This window comes from Theropithecus gelada, chromosome 3 (genome assembly GCF_003255815.1).
Source record: "Theropithecus gelada isolate Dixy chromosome 3, Tgel_1.0, whole genome shotgun sequence".
Taxonomy (NCBI): Eukaryota; Metazoa; Chordata; class Mammalia; order Primates; family Cercopithecidae; genus Theropithecus; species Theropithecus gelada.
In genome coordinates, this window is record NC_037670.1 from 106,502,771 (window position 1) to 106,524,652 (window position 21,882).

Sequence of the window (21,882 nt, forward strand, 5' to 3'; positions counted from 1 at the left end):
ACATGTGTATGTAACAAATGTGCGCATTTTGCACATGTATCCCAGGACTTAAAGTAAAATAAATAATTTTTTAAAAAAGAAAAATTTTAATTCTCAGTACCCCTCCCTTACATATATGAGCATATCTCCTTTTTATCTCCTCCAGCTTACTCTTTCCTCTTTAAATGCAGAAGCTCCCACAAACCTCTTTGGAAAAAGCACAGGTCACAGATGCATCAGTGACTTACATTTTTTCCTTGGCACTTCCTCAACCTTGGCTAAATAAACCTCTGTATCTCAATTGAGACTTGCCTCAGTCATTTTTTGGGTTACATGAGGCACTCTCCCCTCCATATGCCTCACTGCTTTGTAATCCTTTATGTGATTAGGGTAGAGTCATTAGAGATTTGGCCTTTTAGCTTTTCCCTGTTTGCTGGGTGGGATATGTATACCTCTGGTGCTCCTCTTATTTGGATGTTGGAATACTAGACCACACAATACAACTACGAATTTGAGAAAGGGGAAATCCTCAGAAGCAAGATTCCAGAAGCACCAAGAGCCATCTGGGAGCATTCATAATGCTGGCTGTCCATAACAGCTATTCCAGGAGACTGCAAACAGAAGGTAAGAGCACTCCATGCGATAATGGGAAATAAAATGCAAAAGCTCTCCTCTTCTACTCTACCTTCTCTTAAGAATAGGATATGAGGCTGGGTGTGGTGGCTCACGCCTGTAATCCCAGCACTATGGGAGGCCAAGCGGAGCGAATCATGAGGTCAGGAGATCAGCTTATGCTGGCCAACATGGTGAAACCCCATCTCTACTAAAAATACAGAAGTTACCCAGGCACAGTGGTGTGTGCCTGTAATCCCAGCTACCTGGGAGGCTGAGGCAGGAGAATCATTTGAACTCGGGAGTCAGAGTTTACAGTGAGCTGAGATTGGGCCACTGCACTCCAGCCTAGTAACAGAGTAAGACTCCATCTGAAAAAAACAAAAAAAAAGAGTGAGGTATGAGTAACAGGAGAGAAATTGGAAGAAGATACTGAAGAGACAGAAAGATGTCTATTTTGATAAACTCCAGAAAAAAAAAAAATTGGCTTATTCACCCACAGCTTCAGCCATCTTATTATGCACAAATAATGCCTGTAGATGTCATGAGATGAAAAAAATATTTTATAAGATTGCACAATGGAGTTTTTCTGCTACCACCAAGGCAACAGGGAAGACACGGCCACTAAAATTAGTCGGAATGCTGGAGAAGTGAAAGTGCTACTTGCCTTACTTGGTGATTTTGAAGATTAAATAATGTAAGAGAAAACACTAGGAAAATGATAAAGTACTACATAAATATGACTTGGTATTAAAACAATGAAAGATGGTTGGGCACAGTGGCTCACATCTGTAATCCTAGCATTTTGGGAGGCTGAGGCAGGTGGAGTGAAACCCCGTCTCTACTCAAAATACAAAAAAATTAGCCAGTTGTGATGGCATGCGCATATAGTCCCAGCTACTCGGGAGGCTGAGGCAGGAGAATCATTTGAACCCAGGAGGTGGAGGTTGCAGTGAGCCAAGATTGTGCCACTGCACTCCAGCCTGGGCGCCAGGGCAAGACTACATCTCAAAAAAAAAAAAAAAAAAAAAAAAACAAGGGCAGGAATATTCATATCTTTTCTGGGAATGGGCAGTGAACTTCTCAGAACTGAAGTGCTACCTTCTTTATATATTTTTGTGGCTTCCAGTCATTGTTGTGGTGATTGTCAGCTGTCATAGCAGTGGTGAGAGTGATATTTAGCATGGAAATTAGATTATAATGAAGTTGGAGGTCGTTCAGAGGTCAGGTGGGCTGTTATCTTGGATCCCACTGGTCTTAGCTAGTGTGAACAAAAGGGGAACCTCTGACCTCAGGCATCTTGTTGCTAAAGATAAACCGAGTTGTCCAACTGTTCAGTCAAGGCTTACAGCCTTATAGATGCCAGATGGGGTAACAGTGCCATCCCAAGATGTGCTGGATTGGCATGTTGATTCTTTCAAGTTGAAAACATTGGAGAAATTGTAGTTCAAAAAGGGCTAGCTGACTTATCCCTTCCTGCATGCAGCAAGACATAATGATTTCTTTGGGTGGGCTACCCTCCCGCAAACAGGGTGATAAAATAGCCCTTGTTACTAGAGACTGAAAATTGGGGGCTGCAATGGACCTGAATAAATATATTTAATGAAATACCCTTTATCTTTTTTTTTTTTTTTTGAGACAGAGTCTCGCTCTGTCGCCCAGGCTGGCGTGCAGTGGCGCCATATAGGCTCAACTGCAAGCTCCGCCTCCCGGGTTCCCGCCATTCTCCTGCCTCAACCTCCCAAGTAGCTGGGACTACAGGTGCCCACCACCACCCACCTGGCTAATTTTTTTGTATTTTTAGTAGAACTGGGGTTTCACTATGTTAGCCAGGATGGTCTCAATCTCCTGACATCGTGATCTGTCCGCCTCGGCCTCCCAAAGTGCTGGGATTACAGGCATGAGCCCCTGTGCCTGGTCTTTTTAGTATTATTATTATTATAATTATAATACTTTAAGTTATAGGGTATATGTGCACAACTTGTAGGTTTATTACATAGGTATACATGTGCCATGTTGGCTTGCTGCACCCATCAACTTGTCATTTACATTAGGTATTTCTCCTAATGCTATCCGTCCCCCAGCCCCCCACCCACCCACAGGCCCTGGTGTGTGATAATCCCTGCCCTGTGTCCATGTGTTCTCACTGTTAATTCCCAACTACAAGTGAGAACACGCGGTGTTTGGTTTTCTGTCCTTGTGATAGTTTGCTGAGAATGATGGTTTCCAGCTTCATCCATGTCTCTGCAAAGGACATGAACTCATCCTTTTTTATGGCTGCATGGTATTCCATGGTGTAAATGTGCCACTTTTTCTTAATCCAATTTATCATTGATGGCCATTTGGGTTTGTTCCAAGTCTTTGCTATTGTGAGTAGTGCCACAATACAGAAATAACCTTTATCTTTCACTAGTTTTCCACCTTCTCCCATTTGTCTCCTAGTGACTCCCTATCTTCTAGTCAGATCCCCTTTGTCCTGTCATCTCCTCAAATGTATCATTCCTTGTTTAAAAAGTATAAAAACATCTTGCTGGCCGGGCACAGTGGCTCACGCCTGTAATCCCAGCACTTTGGGAGACTGAGGCGGGTGGATCACGAGGTCAGTAGATCGAGACCATGCTGGCTAACACAGTGAAACCCCGTCTCTACTAAAAATACAAAAAGAAATTAGCCAGGCGTGGTGGCGGGCACCTGTAGTCCCAGCTACTCGTGAGGCTGAGGCAGGAGAATGGCTTGAACTGGGGAGGCGGAGTTTGCAGTGAGCCGAGATCACGCCACTACACTCCAGCCTGGGCCACAGAGCGAAGCTCCATCTCAAAAAAAAAAAAAAAGCAGTTGAATTAGAGGACGCCCAGCTGGTGTCCACTGGGGAATATGGTGTCAGAAGCATTGTGTTGACTGAGTGGTATAAGTAAAACATAGAAAAAACACTTTTTTTTCCCTATCTTTCACAAGTATGTAATATAACTTACAAATTATAGATGCTTACTAAGTTGTAGTAATTTTAATTCCTAAAATTTCTTCTATATGGTCAACCATTATTTTTATTTAATGTGTGAACATATTATTTAATCCTTTTGTAATTTTGTTGTTGTTGTTACACTTATTTGGGGATGTGCTTATCAAGACTCAACTTATTTTTTCTCGGATGGAATTCCACCTCATATTCATTTATTATTTTCCTATTGATGGGTTACTTCTGGACACATTATGTAACTGATCCCTGTAAGAATTTGTGAAGTTCTCTAGGGCAGATGTTGTCATCCTCAGTTTTCTGGCAAGGAAACTAAGGTCCAGAGAGGATGGGGTGCAGGTCTCTTGGCCATGATTCATGACTTTCATAAGAAGTAGAGTCAGAATTTACATAAGAGTTTCTAACTCTAGATTCAGAACTCCTGATTTCAGAATTCCCACACTATGCTTTTCTTGGTATCTTTCCTCTTGGTGAATAAAAACTTTGGCTACTTCTAGGTTGTACAGAGTAAGGCTGAATGAAACAGATCGATGGACAGTCCGTAATTCTAAACCTGTTTGTGCTGTATAATGTTATTCAATAAATTGTCAATAAATGCTCTGTATATGAAAAAGCACTCACTTTCTAGAAAATGTCAAGTGATAAGTGCGGTCCCCAGACTAGCAGCAACAGCATTGTCTGAAAACTTGTTAGAAAAGCAAATTCTCAGGCCTCACCCTCAGATCTGCTTAATCAGAAGTCCTGAGGCTGGAGCCCAGCAATTTGTGTTTTCACCCTCTAGGTGATTCTCATGAACACTCAAGTTTAAGAATCACTTCCATAGTGTATTTCAAGGAAGACCTGATATCCTGTAACTAAAGAAATCATGCCCCAGTGTTTCTTCCCCAGCCAGAGTTTGAATTTCCACTAAATATCGTGCTCTATAATAAGCAAATACTGAACAAAGGGAAGAAATAGAATTTGATGTTCCTATTTACCTAGAAAGAGATTATATTTTTCTGCCTTGTATGTAAAAAGTTAAAGATAAATACGTATTTTTAAGGAGATAGTTCCCATATAAGGAGCTTAGTGATTATGTTTTGGTTATTAAAGGTCTTTCTTTCTCTATTCTTTTTTGTTTCATTTATTTATTTTGTACAAATTTGAGGCAAACAAGTACAGTTTTGTTGCATGGATATATTGTATTGAGGTGAAGTCTGGGTTTTCAGTGTAATCATCACCCAAATAGTGTATATTATACCCATTAAGTAATTTCTCATCCCTCACTCCCCACCCACCCTCCAACCTTTCTGAGTCTCCAATGACTATTATCCCACACAGTTCATCTGTATATATTATTTGGCTCTCACTTATTTTTATTTTTAATGGCTGAATCATTTTTTTCTTTTTTGAGATGGAGTCTCACTCTGTCGCCCAGGCTGGAGTGCAGTAGGGCATCTCAGCTCACTGCAAGCTCTGCCTCCCGGGTTCACGCCATTCTCTGCCTCAGCCTTGTGAATAACTGGGACTATAGGCGCCCACCACCACGCCCGGCTAATTTTTTCTATTTTTTTTTTTAGTAGAGACGGGGTTTCACCGTCTTAGCCAGGATGGTCTTGATCTCCTGACCTCACGATCCACCTACCTTGGCCTCCCAAAGTGCTGGGATTACAGGCGTGAGCCACCGCACCCAGCCTATGGCTGAATCATATTTCGTTTGTGTGTATGTGTGCATGTATATATAGATGATGTATATATATATGATGTATTATATATACATAAATGATGTATTTATGTATATATGTATATGATGTATATATGTATATATGATGTATATATGTGTATTTTTATATCTATATAAATGTGAGATATATATATATATTCTTTATCCAATAATCCATTGATGGATGCTTAGGTTGATTCCAGATCTTTGCTATTGTGAATAGTGCTGCTACAAGCATGTCAGTGCAGGTTTCTTTTTGACACAATGATTTATTTTCTTGCTGGATGTGTACCCAGTAGTGGGATTGCTGGATCAAATAGACGTTCTATTTTTAGTTTCTTGAGAAATCTCCATAGTTTTCCATAGGGGTTGTACAAATTTACATTCCCACCAACAGTGGATAAGCATTCCCTTTTCTCCACATTCTTGCTAGCATTTGTTATTTTTTGCCTTTTTGATAATAGCCATTCTAACTAGAGCAAGATGATATCTCATTGTGGTTTTAAGTTGCATTTCTCTGATGATTAGTAACATCAGAGGGCACTTTTTCATATGCCTGTTGAACATTTCTATGTCTTCTTTTGAAAACTATCCATGCCTTTTGCTTACTTTTTAATGAGATTATTATTTTTGTTGTTGAGTTGTTTGAGTTCCTTGCAAATTCTGCATATCAGTCCTGTGTTGGATGCATAGTTTACAAATATTTTCCGCATTTTGCAGGTTGTCTGTTCACTCTGTTGATTATTTCTTTTACTGTGTAGAGTTTTTGGCTAGGCATAGTGGCTCACACCTGTAATCTCAGCACTTTGGGAGGCCAAGGCGGGTGGATCACAAGGTCAAGAGATCGAGACCACCCTGGCCAACATGATGAAACCCCATCTCTACTAAAAATACAAAAATCATCTGAGTGTAGTGGCACACGCCTGTAGTCCCAGCTACTCCTGAGGCTGAGGCAGGAGGATTGCTTGAAACTGGGAGGTGGAGGTTGCAGTGAGCCAAAATCATAGCACTGCACCCCAGTCTAGCAGCAGAGTGAGACTCTGTCTCAAAAAAAAAACAAAAGGAAATATAATTAGATTTTTAATAAGAAACAGTATTTGAATTATATCTACTATTAAGCTTTACTCCCGGGAAAAATGGGCTTTAATCTTGGGTTGCCCCAGTCTGAAGCTCTTACTGTTTCAGAAGCAACGCTGTCAGTCATATTTCTGACCAGAAATGGGAGTAGATTCATTGTGATTTTGCTGTGCAATTATGGTTCCATTATGTTCCATTACAGCAGGAACATTGCCAACTTTAGCATCTGCAAATAAAACGACTAATGAACACACAATAAAAGTTGTGTTTCCTGTCTCATGATCTAAGCTGGGGCCCAAGACTAAGGTAAGGAAAAGAAAAATATGACACATGCAAATAAACGGGTGTGTGTGTGTGTGCGCGCGTGTATGTGTGTTGAGTTATCCAGGTTGTGCCCCAACCTAGATAGTGAGGAGCTGAAAGACTGCTATAGTTGGATTCAAATGCTAGTTCTTCCATTTCCTAGCTGTGTAAGCATAAGCAACTTCCTTCATGTTTTGAAATCCTGACTGTCAATGCAGTATACTAACCTCCTGTGAGATTCTTTCGAAGGATATTATTAGCTCATGGATAAGAATGAATGTCAACAACCATCTAAGAGCTCAACACAATGTGGCAGATATTGCAGATTGGCCCACTCTGCTCCCCTGCTACCTCTTTGTCATTTGTTTTATCAAATACCTCAAACGAAAATGTTCAAGGAAACCTTCCCAGACTCTTTGCCAGTTCTGGTTCTTCAGGTAATTTCATTTCTACCCAGCAGATGCATCTGACTAAGAGTTGGATGGCAGAACACAGAAGTTGAACTGCTGCTGCCGCTTCTCCTGCTGCTGCCGCTTCTCCTGCTGCTGCCAATCACCATCATGAAGGCATATGATTGTTCCCCAGCAGCTGTCATAACAATTTCAGCATCCAGACCCTAGTTTATTGTCTGTCAAGGGGGCAGTAAATTAGGACAGTTTGTTAGCACAGATCACAGAAGCACTTGTTGCCAGCAGTTCTAGCAGATTCCTCAGCTTCCTTTAGTAGCGACAGAGGCAGCAGTCCATCGGAGAACCACTTCTGGGGTGGTGGTGTTATTCCTGGAAGCTCAGCTGAGAGCTGGCCCCTCCAACCCGTCCAATGACTATGTAAGCACTAAATCTCCGAATTAAATCTCAGTCTGCTTAAATTAGCCAGAACGGTTTCTGTTTTCTACAGCTGAGCTCTGATCAATGTGCGATAGTAAGGTTTTAAAGAAAATAAGCTTTAAAAACAAATACAAAAACCATATTTTGCTATAGGATATGTAAGTTTTGTTATCCAGGAATAACGTTTCTGGATACTTGTCCTGCCGAATATCTTTTGAATATCTTCTCTGCATTTTGATTCTGCCTTATGACTTATTCCCACATTATGAGTCTGCCTTCCCAAAGGAAAATTAAAGACAAAAACTTTCCCCCAGGATCTCTTGTAGTGAGAGGTGTGAGTATGAAACTTATATTCTAGTAATGAAATATACCTGCATGAGGTCTGGATGCAGAAGAGCAGCCCATGAGGAGGTGACTGAGCGCAAAGAGATGTATCACTTGTCAAGTGTGAAAGTTTGAAGTGATGGGGTATAAGGTCCTGTGCCAAGCATGATCAGCACGTAGTGATAGACAGCAAGAGGAATGGTGTTTTTGCTGTAACCACCTGCAGCGTATAGAGTTGGATGTTCTTTCTGGCTATGTTGCTCCTTGCCAAGTAGCATCCACACCTACTTTTCAGGATCTCTTGGAGAGTCTTTGAGGTACCTAATATCCTTTCATAAATCCCAATTGGCTTAAGCTAGTCAGTGTGAATTCCATTGTTAGCAACTGTAAATCCTGATTGATAAAAAGGTAATTGCATAATCTTTTTGTCTCGTGCTTTTTACCCAACTTTTCTCTGTAGCATTCTATAAGATCTCACCATGCTTATAGAATTGTATAATTTTGAGCCAGAAGATATCTTGGGAAAAATATCCAGTAACCCAATAACCACACCACCACCTGACATTTTATAGATGTAGAATCTTAAGTACAGAAAAATGAATTGACTTGAAAAATAGATCTGGGTTCAGAGTCAAAACCAGGTCTCTTTAGTATCAGTTTGGTGTTTGTTTCACTATTCAACACTTTCTACCAGACAGAATCTGCTGAGCTAAAAATCCAAGAAAATGATATATACCAGAGAACTGGATATAAGAGCTTTAAGGGGGCTTTAGAAATGCCTTAAAGTATTCTTATAAAGGAATATAGAATTATACTCTCAGTCCAGAAATATCCAACTTCAATATTTTAATAAGCACTTTAAAAGTACTTTTTGCTCTAGAACTCTCAAAATGTTGAATCAAAAATCTACCCCTTTAACAATGGCAGATGACAGCTTATAACATGTAGCAACCTGCAATCATCTCTGAAATTACTCATGGTTTTCCAAATTAAACTCTGTAGTGCATTCATACTGTGTGCAAAGGATATATCATGATTGATTGATAAATTTACGGTAGCAAATCTTAATTGTAGGTTCATTCCAAGTTAACAGTTAAACTACTTAGTAATTTGCATAATGCAAACCTCAAAATTCTTCTATTTATACTTAATAAGAGTTTTATTTTAAAAGTATTATATTCTCATTGTTAAAAATTATGGAAGTGTATAAAGCAAAGATATTAAAGGCATTCTGCCATATCTCAGTTCTCAGGCTGGTATGGATCTTTACTGACTTAGTAATGTCTACCACTTGAATATTCCCACAATGGCCTCTAAAGACAGATTGTGTGGGTTTAAGTTCTGGCTCTCTTATTTTCTAGCTATTCATGATCTGAGAACCTCAGCTCTTGTGTGTCTGTTTCATGATCTATAAAACAAAGACAATAGTACTTGCCTCTTAGGGTTATTGTTGTATGAAACGTGATCATACCTCTAAAATGCTTAGGACAGTGCCTGGTGCATTTGGGTCAGTAAATGTTATCCAGTTTATTTAATGATGTATTGTTGCTTGAATTTTTTTTAACATACAACATTGCAGAAGAACTTTGTATCCTTTACACATCGATGTATCAATTAAACTCACCTAATGAGAAGCACTGATAATCTAAATTATAAGAGCAAGAATATTTGAGCAGGCATCAAACAATGACAAGTGCACTACAGTGTCCCGAATACACAATCTATATTCACATCCTTCTCTTCCCCAGCTCACCGCTTCTTTGTTTATAAAACTAAAGCTTTGTTAATTTGACATTCAGATACTCAAAATCTTGCCCTCTATAGCCCAAACCTATTGAGGGAAGGCAAATGTGCTATATTTCATTGATATGACACCCACTTGTTAATTGCCTATGGACCAAGTCCAGCACTGGGCACCTAGAAAGAATGGGAAGATTCCTAAGATTTAATCCTTGCCCCAAGAGGAACTCACGGTTTGGTAAAGGAAGCAAAGACACAACATGAAGGAATACAACAGAAAAAAGTTGGAGTGGGGACCTGAGGGAGCTGAGAGAAGAGGCTCACTAAATAAAGCCTAGAGCTGGAGTCTTGGTCTTCTCCAAGGGAGGCATCTGTTAGTCCATCATCTGGGTGTGACCAGTGATCATTAGCTCACTTGGGCTTGAAAATGGGAGACTAGGTACAATGGAGAAGAAGTTGCTTAAAAACTTATTTTTACTTCTTTCCTGAAGTATACATAATTATAGTAGAAAATTTAGTGGAAAATTTAAAAACAAAACAAAACAACACACACACAAAAAAACAAAAACCAAAAAACACAGACAGGTGAATATAGCCATCAGTCTCATTCCAAAGGTGATCATGGATCATGCCTTGATGTATTGTCCCAATTTTCTTTGTTTGTTTGTTTGTTTGTTTTGAGACGGAGTCTTGCTCTGTCACCCAGGCTGGAGAGCACTGGTGCTATATCGACTCACTGCAAGCTCTGCCTCCTGGTTCACGCCATTCTCCTGCCTCAGCCTCCCCAATAGCTGGGACTACAGGCGCCCGCCACCGCACCCAGCTAATTTTTTTGTATTTTTAGTGGAGATGGGGATTTCACAGTGTTAGTCAGGATGGTCTCCATCGCCTGACCTCGTGATCCGCCCGCCTCGGCCTCCCAAAGTGCTGGGATTACAGGTGTGAGCCACCGAACCGGCCCCCGCCAATTTTCTAAGAAACAGTTTATTTTCCACTCTCTTTTCTCCGTCCTCCTTTCCCCCACTTCCTATTTAGCTCTTTCGAAATGTAATTATGGCTTTTTACTTCTTCTTCACCGGACAATTTTTACAGAGCAAGTTAATCTACTCTGTGTGCTTAGAAACTCCAGAGTGGGACCAGGCGCGGTGGCTCACACCTGTAATCCCAGCACTTTGGGAGTCCAAGGCAGGCGGATCACGAGGTCAGCAGATTGAGACCATCCTGGCTAACACAGTGAAACCCCGTCTGTACTAAAAAAATACAAAAAATTAGCCGGGCATGGTAGCGGGCGCCTGTAGTCCCAGTTACTAGGGAGGCTGAGGCAGGAGAACGGCGTGAACCCGAGAGGCGGAGCTCGCAGCTAGCAGAGATCGCACCACTGCACTCCAGCCTGGGCGACAGAGCAAGACTCCAGCTCAAAAAAAAAAAAAAAAAAAACCTTCAGAGTGGAACTTTAACCCACTAGGAGGTTGCCCTGACAGGTAACAGTTGATTTCCAACCCAAGGTATGCCCACTAGAGGTTTTGGCCACCTTTACAACCTATTTCTGTCCAAGAAGATGCCACCTAAACTACCCAGTAGATAGGGCACTGAAGCAACTGTACAGAACCCCGACCTGCTCACTTCTACTCCTGCTTTAAAAGCACCCCACTTTCTGCTCCAAAAGCAAAGTGGTCTCCTTAATGTAGGAAACCTGTATTTCTTCCCCTAAGCTAGCTTTGGAATAAAAAGTCACTTTAGACCTTGTTCTTGTTAATTGGGCTGTGCAAGCAGTGAGCAACTGAACCTGAATTTAATAGCATGTGTACACATATGTACTTGAAATAATTTTTTAAAAATCTCTTATGAGAACTATAAGGGATAAATTTAGGGGCAACTCATTACATGTGTTCTTTTTCTCCCCTACATTTTCCCTTAACTATGCTGAATGTCTTACTATATTACTTGAAATTACAATTTTAATGGCTGTATAATAGTTGATCAAATATATAAACTATAATGTATGTAATGAATCCTCAGTCATTGGACATTCAGTGTCACCATTCTGTCACTTGAGGGAATACCCTTGTTTTCTTTAGCATCCTTGATTATTTCCTTAAGCTAAATTCTTAAGAATAGAAATGCCAAGTCTAAAGTTTGCACATTTTAAAGTCAAAATTTGGTTTGTTATTAAAGCGTCAACTTTTTTATTGTATAATATACCCAAGATAAAATTTACCTTTTTACCGTTTTTTAAGTATAGTTCAGTGACATTAAATATATTTATGTTGTTGTACAACCTCACCACCATCCATCTCCAAAACTTTATCATCCCAAACAAAAACTCTATTTCTATTAAACAATAACTCCCCTTTCCCCACTCCCCTCAGCCCCTGGTAACCTGTACTCTACTTTCTATTTCTATAAGTTTCCCTTCTCTAGGTTCCTTATATAAGTGGACTTATAAACTATTTTTTCTCTAGTGTCTGACTTGTTTCACTTAATATCATGTTTTCCTGGTTCTTCCATGTTGTAGCATGTATCAGAGCTTCTGCCTCTTTAAGGCCAAATAATATCCCATTGTATGTATAATCCACATTTTATCTATTCATCTGTCCATGGACATTTGTGTTGTTAAGCAGCCACTTTTTTATGATGTGTAGAAATTAGAATCTCTATTTACTGCTGTTGGGGATGGAAATAGTGTAGCTGTCTTCGAAAACAATTTGTCAGTTCCTCAAAATCTTTTTTTTTCTTCTTCTTCTTCTTTTTTTTTTTTTTTTTGATACAAGGTCTCACCCTGTCACCCAGGCTGGAGTGTAGTGGTGCAATCATAGCTCACTGCAACCTGGAACTCCTGGGCTCAACCAATCCTCCTTCTTCAGTCTCATGGGTAGATGGGACCAGAGGCACATGCCAGCATGCCTGGCTGATTTTTCAGTTTTTTGCAGAGATGGAGTCTCGCTGTGTTGCCCAGGCTGGTTCAGAATCTTAAACATAGAGTTATCATATGACCTAGCAATTCCATACTTGGGTATCTATCCCCCCAAAATTAGAAGCATAAAAACCAATGCATGAATATTCATTACAGCATTATTTATAGTAAGCAAAAAAGGAAACAACTAAATGTCCATCAGTTGGTAAGTAGCTAAATAAAAAATGTGGTATACTTATACACAATATGTTATTTGACAATGAAAAAAAAGTACTGAAACATGCTACTACGTAGATGAATGTTGAAAGCCTTATTCTGATGTAATAATTTGATGTACAGATTATTTCATCACCCAGGTAATGAGCATAGTATCCAGTGCTTTTCTGATTCTCTCCATCCTCCCACCCTACACCCTCAAGCAGGCCCTGGTATTTATTGTTCCTTTTTGTGTGTCCATGTGTACCCAAGGTTTAGTTCCCATTTATACATGTGGTATTTGGTTTTCTGTTCCTGTGTTAATTTGCTTAGGATAATGACCTCCAGCTGTATTCATGTTGCTGCAAAGAACATGATCTCATTCTTTTTTATGGCTGCATAGTATTCCATGGTATATATGTGACACGGTTTCATCATCCAGCCCACTGTTGATGGGGCATCTAGGTTGATTCCATGTGTTCAATATTGTGAATACTGCTGCAATGAACATACCCAGGCATGTGTTTTTATGGAAGAGCAATTTCTATTCCCTTGGATATATACCCAGTAATGGGATGCTGGGTTGAATGGTAGTTATGTTTTAACTTCTTGGAGAAGTCTTCAAACTGCTTTCCACAGTGGTTGAACTAATTTATATTCCCACAGCAATCTATAAGCATTCCCTTCCTCTACAACCTTGCCAGTATCTGTAATTTTTTGACATTTTAATAATAGCTATTCTGATTGATGTGAGATGGCATCTCATTGTTACTGTGATTTGCATTTCTCTCATGATTAATGATGTCGAGCTTTTTCTTATATGCTTGTTGACCAAATGTATGTCTTTGTTTGAGAAATGTCTTTTCATGTCCTTTGCCCATTTTTAAATGGGGTTGTTTTTTGCTTGTTAATTTGTTTGATTTTGTTATAGTTTCTGGATGTTAGACCTTTGTTGAATTCATAGTTTACAAATATTTTCTCCCATTCTGTAGGTTGTCTGTTCCCTCTGTTGATAGTTTCTTTTGCTGTGCAGAAGGTCTTTAGTTTAATTAGGTCCCACTTGTCAATTTTTGGTTTTGTTGCAATTGCTTTTGGAGTCTTCATCATAAAATCTTTGCTGAGGCCTATATCCAGAATGCTAGTTCCTAGGTTTTCTTCAGGAGTTTTTATAATTTTGTGGTTTTGTTGTTGTTGTTTTGCTTTTTGTTGTTGTTGTTTTTGAGACAATCTTGCTCTGTCACCCAGGCTGGGGTGCAGTGGTGCAATCTTGGCTGACTGCAAACTCTGCCTCCCGGGTTCAAGCAATTCTCCTGCCTCAGCCTCCCGAGTAGCTAGAATTACAGGCCCTTGCCACCACATCCAGCTAATTTTCTGTGTTTTTAGTAGAGACGGGGTTTCACTGTGTTAGCCAGGATGGTCTTGATCTCCGGACCTTGTGATCCACCTGCCTTGGCCTCCCGAAGTGCTGGGATTATAGGCATGAGCCATCGCACCCGACCTATAGTTTTGTGTTTTACATTTATGTCTTGAATCCATCTTGAGTTGATTTTTGTATATGGTGTAAGGAAGGGGTCCTGTTTCAGTCTTCTGTGTATGACTGGCCAGTTATCCCAGCACCATTTATTGAATAGGGAGTCCTTTCCCCATTACTTGTTTTTGTCAGATTTGGCGAAGATCAGATGGTTGTAGGTGTCTGGCATTATTTCTGGGCTCTCTGTTCTGTTCCATTGGTCCATGTGTCTGTTTTTGTACCAGTACCATGATATTTTAGTTACTGTAGCACTGTAGTATAGTGTGAAGTTTGACAGCATGATGCCTGCCAGCTTTGTTCATTTTGCTTCAGATTGCCTTGGCTATGCCTTTTTGGGTTCCATATGAATTTTAGAATAGTGTTTTCTAATTCTGTGAAAAATGTCATTGGTTTTTTCATAGGAATAGCATTAAATCTGTAAATTGAAACAGCCACTTTTAAATCAATCGACGTGGACCCACTGACCTAATAGACAAGGTCCAGTTTTTCAGTTTTATCTTTTGTCTGAGCCCACTTCATCTGTGTTGTGATAAAACTGAAAAGAGCTATCACAGTTTACTAGTTTCTTAGGTGGAAGGGAGCCAATTACTTCAAATCAAAATATGAAATAATATTTTTTTAAAAGTCGCCCGATCCAAGTGAACCAAGCCTAATTTTAGAAGCATGGTTTAGAATTAGAAAAATATATTATTTAAGAAAACATTATTGGCCGGGCGCAGTGGCTCACGCCTGTAATCCCAGCACTCTGGGAGGCCGAGGCGGGCAGATCACAAGGTCAGGAGATCGAGACCATCCTGGCTAACACGGTGAAACCCCATCTCTACTAAAAATACAAAAAATTAGCCGGGCGTGGTAGCGGGCGCCTGCAGTCCCAGCTACTCGGGAGGCTGAGGCAGGAGAATGGCGTGAACCTGGGAGGCGGAACTTGCAGTGAGCCGAGATCGCACCACTGCACTGCAGCCTGGGTGACAGAGAAACACTCCATCTCCAAAAAAAAAAAAAAAAAAAGAAAAAGAAAAAGAAAAGATTATTGATGATGTATATTGAGTTAGAGAAATTATATAGATCTTTATCAGAAGAATGATGGGTATTTTGGTATGTTTTGTGTATTAGGTGTTTCATAGCTGTACATTAGAGTCTAATCAATTTTGACAGAAACTAAAAATTTAGTTTTAATCGAAAGAACAAATACACTCATTTGGGTTAAAGGTAGTAGCAATATTTCAATCTTAAGATAATCCCCTTCAAAAGCCTTCAATAGAGAATACCAGAAAAAAATGTCGATAATTGTTAGCTAAGGAATATAAAGGAATTCATTATTCTATTCCCTTTAGTTTTGCATATGCTTGATATTGTTCATACTTAAAATTTTGAAAGAATTTAAAAAATTTACATGGACTTAGGCAATATACCAATACCATCTTGCTTGGACAACAGTGCAATGTATTGATTATTTTTTTTCCTAGAAAACTAGTGTTTTGTGATGGTTTTCCTACTGTGAGTGAGAACTTTGATGTAATTCTGGTTTGGTGTCCAAGTCTTTTTCTTTTCTATGTAATCATATTAGGGATTGGTACAACAAAAACAGCTGCCCTCAAGAGACTTGACAGATGTGTTCAGAGTGAGCACTCTATAAACACTGAAATCTAATCTGTTTCCAAAGCAGTACCACTTGCAGCAGAGTCCCTAATAAACCATCTTGGTTAATTTGTGAAACTGGAGAAGCTATGCAAACATGTGCATCAACCAAATAAACACTACAAGATTGTTAAAAAATAGAATTCCAGGGCATCTATTAGATAAAATTTTAAAGCCTTTACTTAGCTTTTAAATGTTGAACAACTTGAAAGGTTGGCAGGTTTGAAAACTGATGGTCTTCATCTCAGGGCAGGAAAAGTAACATGTTTTTGAGTAACGTTTTTTTCCTGTCAAGTCCTCACCTATATTAAGTACCTTAAATTGTACACTCTTACATGAGAGATGAAAGTGCTAATTTTAAGGACATGACAATACAACTAAAATTATGAGTGATTCCAGCTTCTGCTAATATTTAGAACCCTTTGAAGGATGTGGCACAATAGATGGGAGTGATGGATGAAGAAAATGTTGGTCTTTTATTCAGTGATTTAGTGGGTTTAAATTAGATTGAATCTCATATTAATAATTCTGAGAATAGTAAAAAGACCAAAGATGGGCCTTGGAAGATTTGAGGCCAAAAATATGGAACACTATTTTAAGTAAGTATTTTTACCAAAATCAAGGCAAATGCTGGGAGATATAGAACCTCATTATTAAAAGAAATTTATCTAGAAACTCATGTAAGTTTGTGGGGTTAGGAATTTATAACCAATTAGTCCTACTACTGTACTGAGGACTCACTTTGTGTGGATCATGAGAGCATTGTACTAGGGCTTAGGGCAATATATTAATGAAAGTGGCATTATCTCTGCCTTCAAATTAATCTGCAAGTACAGAAATGAGTTCTGAAAAGAGAAAACCCTCAGTCTGAAACACACGCAGACACACACACGCACACACAGGTTTGTCTTTGGGCTTGGGTCTATATAATTTAGGTGAAGATTTTATTTCTTTTTTTTTTTTTTTTTTTTTTGAGACAGAGTCTCGCTCTGTCATCCAGGCTGGAGTACAATGGCACTATCTCGACTCACTGCAACCTCTTCCTCCTGGGTTCACGTGATTCTCCCGTCTCAGCCTCCCGAGTAGCTGGGATTATAAGCACCTGCCATCATGCCTGGCTAACTTTTATATATTTTTAAAGACGAGGTTTCACCATGTTGGCCAGACTGGTCTTGAACTCCTGACCTCAGGTGATCCACCCACCTCAGTCTCCCAAAATGCTGGGATTACGGGTGTGAGCCACCACATTCGGCCAGGTGAAGATTTTCTTTAGGGCAGCCTTAGAATTGTAGATGTCAAGTGATAGAAATCTAACATAAATTAGCCTAAGTAGAAAACATCTGGCAAATTCTGAACCACAGAAAAGGCAGAGGAGGAACTGAGCTAAAGACAACTGAACTGGGATTAGACTCTGTCAGATTTTTGTTTTTCAGCCTTTCATTGATTCATTCTCTCTCTCTTCCTCTGTCTCTTTGTGTGTGTGTGTGTGTGGTGAGAGTGTGTTAAAATTTACATAAGAAAATGTACCATTTTAACCATTTTTAAGTATACAATTCAGTGGTATTATGTTCACAATATTATGCAACCTTCACAACTAAGCATTTACAGACCTTTTTTATCATCCTAAACAGAAACCCTGTACTCGTTAACAATAATTCTGTATTCCTCCCTGATTCCAGCCCCTGGTAACCACTATTCTACTTTCTGTCTCTATAAATTGTGTATTCGAGGTACATCATATAAATGAAATCATAAAATACTTGTTCTTTTGTGTCTGGCTTATTCTACCTCGCATAGTGTTTTCAAGCTTCATTTATGTTGTAGTATTGAGGCAGAAATTAGAGAAAGAAGAAAATAAAATTAAAATGAGAAAAATAAGTTCTCCTTTGTTAGGCTGACTCACTCCAAAAGGCAGTAACAGGCACAGCCCAGATCAAGGAAAAATTTTGATGACACTATCTAAGAAACTAGGGCTCAAAGGAAAGTGCTCTGGAGACTCTCTCAGCACTCCTTCAACATAGGCAGAAGAGAAACAAATTTTCCTTTCTCTTATGATTCTGTTTTTCATCTAAGCAGCACAGTGAAGATCATGAGACGCCTAAGCAGGCCTGGATTGCAGCCACCTAGGTACCATAGTGAAGGTTATGAGATAAACCCATGCAAGGCACAAGAGCAAGTCTGGATAACAGCCATCTGGGCCATATAGCAAGAGTTATATGTAAGCCTGAGTTATGAACCTGTCATAGTATGATTAACTGCTTTTGTTCTGCTTCTGTATCCTTGCTTTTGTGCCACCATAAGCTTGTTTCAAGCTAGCCCACCTCCTTTTAGAAGTGTGTATAAAAGTCAAGTGCTGTCTTTGCTCTGGGCCCAGTCTTCGGATGTTAATCCACTGGCTCTGAGTGCACTCAACAAATCCTCCTATTTCATCCAGTGGTCTCTCTGGCCCTCCTGATTCCTGCAACAGTATGTATCAAAGTTTTACTTTTTATGGATGAATGCTATTCCATTGTAGGTATGTTCCACATTTTGTGTGTGTGTGTATGTACATTCAATGTTTATTACAACTAATTGGCAATGCAATGAGACAGTGCTCACATGGCCTGAATATTGGTCATAGTCACAAGGCTGAATCCATCCCAGAATATACAAGTGAAAGTATAAACCATGAAGACATGTTTACATACTTACAAGTACTTAGAAAAGTGATGCTGGACAATTATAGAGCTTTAAAAAATTTAAGACCAACTAATGCCCCTTTACCTCATTCAACTCTCACTTTTTTATATGAAAGGTGAGGTCAGGAGTTTGAGACCAGCCTGGCCAACATGGTGAAACCCCATCTTTACTAAACATACAAAAAAAAAAATGGCCAGGTGTAGTGGTGGGCTCCTGTAATCCCAGTAATCCTAGCTACTTGGGATTGAGGCAGGATAATTGCTTGAAACTGAGACAAGGAGGTTGCAGTGAGCCGAGATCGTGCCACTGCACTCCAGTCTGGGCAACAAGAACAAAACTCCATCTCCAAAAAAAAAAAAGAAAGAAAAGTTAATTTTAATTTTTTTTTTTCTTTGAGATGAAGTCTGGCTCTTGTGCCCCAGGCTGGAGTGCAGTGGCACAGTCTTGGCTCACTGCAACGTCTGCCTCCCAGGTTCAAGCAATTCTCCTGAGTCAGCCTCCCGAGTGCCAGGATTACAGGCATCTGCCACCACACCTGGCTACTTTTTGTAGTTTTAGTAGAGATGAGGTTTCACCATGTTGGCCAGGCTGGTCTTGAATTCCTGACCTCAGGTGATCTGACTGCCTTGGCCTCCCAAAGTGCTGGGATTACAGGTGTGAGTCACCGTGCCCAGACTCTTTTTAAATTTTTGTAAGACTTCTGTTAATTAGGCAATGCCATGGAAAGAAAAGAAGACACTGTAAAGTTTGTAGCACTTCTCCATGGAGGGAAGGCATAGGGAAGCAAAATAAATTTGGTTTTCACAAGCACTGCAGAAGGAACATTCATACTTCATGCAATGTCTTTATACACAACACTTTGTGAAGAGAGCAACATGTTTACTGTAAGATACTGTTATGAAGAATCCCTGGCAAATTAATATTTCCACTTTATTTTGGGGCATCAAAAACCATCCAACTAAGTGATTGTGTCCACAAAAATTCATCTCAGGAGTCAAATGTGCCTTTACCTTAAGAATTACATGCTTGCTATTATGAAACAATCCTGTTTCTCATTCCAGGTTCAGAATGCTTAAGAAATAATTTTTAGTGTAAACAGTATTATTCCAATTTAGTCATTTAAAATAATCTGTATTCTCCCCCCATCCCTTAAGGTATGTAGTTTCCAATAGGAGTCTTTGACATAAATCTGCTTTCTAAAGTTTCAACAAGACTAAGTTTCCATTCATTCAATATGTGACATGTCAATTCCCTTTACTCTTATGTATACTGAAATGTTCACTAGTCTTTGGTTTTATAAAATGAGGTTTCACATTATAATTTAAGAATTTCTTTGTCAAATATAGTAATTAATAAATGTATATTGCCCAATTGTTTCATTTTACATATATACAGATATGTCATTTTCATATGTGTATATAATCAGATTAAGAGAAACTGACCTATAAACTTTAAAATATCCAGAAAAGTCTTCTTTTTCTGCCCCATTCACATTTAAGTCCTTTAACTTATCACTTGATTAACCAAAGTTTCTTCTTAAAAAAATTGTATATGGCTGGGCGCAATGGCTTAAGCCTGTAATCCCAGCACTTTGGGAGGCCAAGGTGGGCAGATCACGAGGTCAGGAGATCAAGACCATCCCGGCTAACACAGTGAAACCCCATCTCTACTAAAAATACAAAAAATCAGCTGGCACGGTGGCAGGCACCTGTAGTCCCAGCTACTCGGGAGGCCAAGGCAGGAGAACGGCGTGAACCCGGGAGGCGAGTTTGCAGTAAGCCGAGATCACTCCACTGCACTCCAGCTTAGACAGCAGAGTGAGACTCTTGTCTCCAAAAAACAAAAAAAAAAAAAGAAAGAAAAAAAAGAAAATCGTATAGGCTTGAATGAAGTAGCTTAGAAAAACAGTAATGCTGACAAGACATCATCTTACACCATTAGCTAACATGGACATGAAGACAGGGGCCATCTACAGTGTGTGAAATGCCACAGGAAGTCATCAACAAGGAGGAGAGTTATGTCAGTCCAGTTTCTTTGAGAACTCTGTGTGGGATTTAAGCTTCCTCCTGTGGTAGATAAACCTGTGGAATTGCCTTAAGGACATTTTTCTTGGAGGTTTCCTAACTTCCCCTCCCAAAAGAACTCATCCAAAATAAAATAAACCTCTTCAAAATTAAAGATGATATTAAGTTCACATACACTGCCAAAATACTTGTCAAATAATTCCATGTCATGATGAATCGCTTCCAGGGTACTTAGTTCATTGCCCTGATTCACAGTAGCACAGCAAATATACAAACTGGCATATCTTTTGTAAACAATCTTCAGATATCTTCACATTTTAGGTTTCTGTGCTAAAGTGAACAAGTTCTCTTGTAATATCTTCCTTCTCTTTGTCCAACAGCTGGATATACCATTTTTGCAGTTGAGGCTTTCCCTGACAACTTTTAATAAAAAGCAGCATAAAGTGCATGATGGTCTCAGGTTGCCAGTGCGCAGGAGGTCCGCCTGTGGCAACAGGTCCTGAGGGGAAGCCAGTCACCATGCTGAGGAAGAGAAGCGGCCATGTTGCTGTGGGGAGGGAACCTGGTTGACCCACATTTTCTTTATACATTGATCTGTTGAAGGACATTTGGATTGTTTCTACCTTTTGGTTATTGTGAATAGTACTGCTATGAACCTTGGTGTACAAGTATCTGTCTGAGTCCCTGCTTTCCATTGTTTTGGGTATATGCCTAAGAGTAGAATTGCTGGATCATATGGTAATCCCACATGTAATTTTTTGAGCATTCTTTCTCTTTCACATTTGCTTCATTATCTCTGAATAACATTTCCGCAATAGTATAAACGCAGCTTCTAGCATCTCCAGGTTCACAACGTCATGGTATTTAGACCGGAGAAGAGAGATTATCTTCCTCTAACAAAGGGTTAAAAACCTGGGAAGGACATTTAATTGGCTAACTTGTCTCTTAGACTCTTATCTAAAACAGTCACTGAAGGTCAGTGAATATCAGGGATGGTGTGTGGAGATGTGATTATTGGAGAGTCCTAGGATTAACCTCATCGAACTAGGTAGAGTCAGTTTCCTACCTCATCGCTGGGGAAATGCAATCATGAGGAAAGGACAGTTCCCATCTGGGACATGTGTCTAAATCTGGCAGGAAGGGAATACAGTTCTCAGAAAGAAGGGAGGGGTTGCCTGCACATGGCTACTAGAGAAATACTTGTGAGCTCAGCGACCATCCCAAATCTGCAAACATCAAAAGTTTTGTTTTGTTGTTATAGTTTGTGGTTAATATAATCAGTCAAGGTAGGTTTGTATACCGCACCCCCCCAACCCCCACCAAAGAAAGGAACCTGTCTGAAACACAGGAAATTTCATGGAAT

General features: G+C 39.6%; 1 pseudogene; it reads right to left on the minus strand.

Annotated features, from left to right (window-relative positions):
* Positions 1–20,510: 20,510 nt before the first annotated feature.
* LOC112621339 lies at positions 20,511–21,071 on the minus strand (annotated as a pseudogene).
* Between the last annotated feature and the right edge of the window lie 811 nt (positions 21,072–21,882).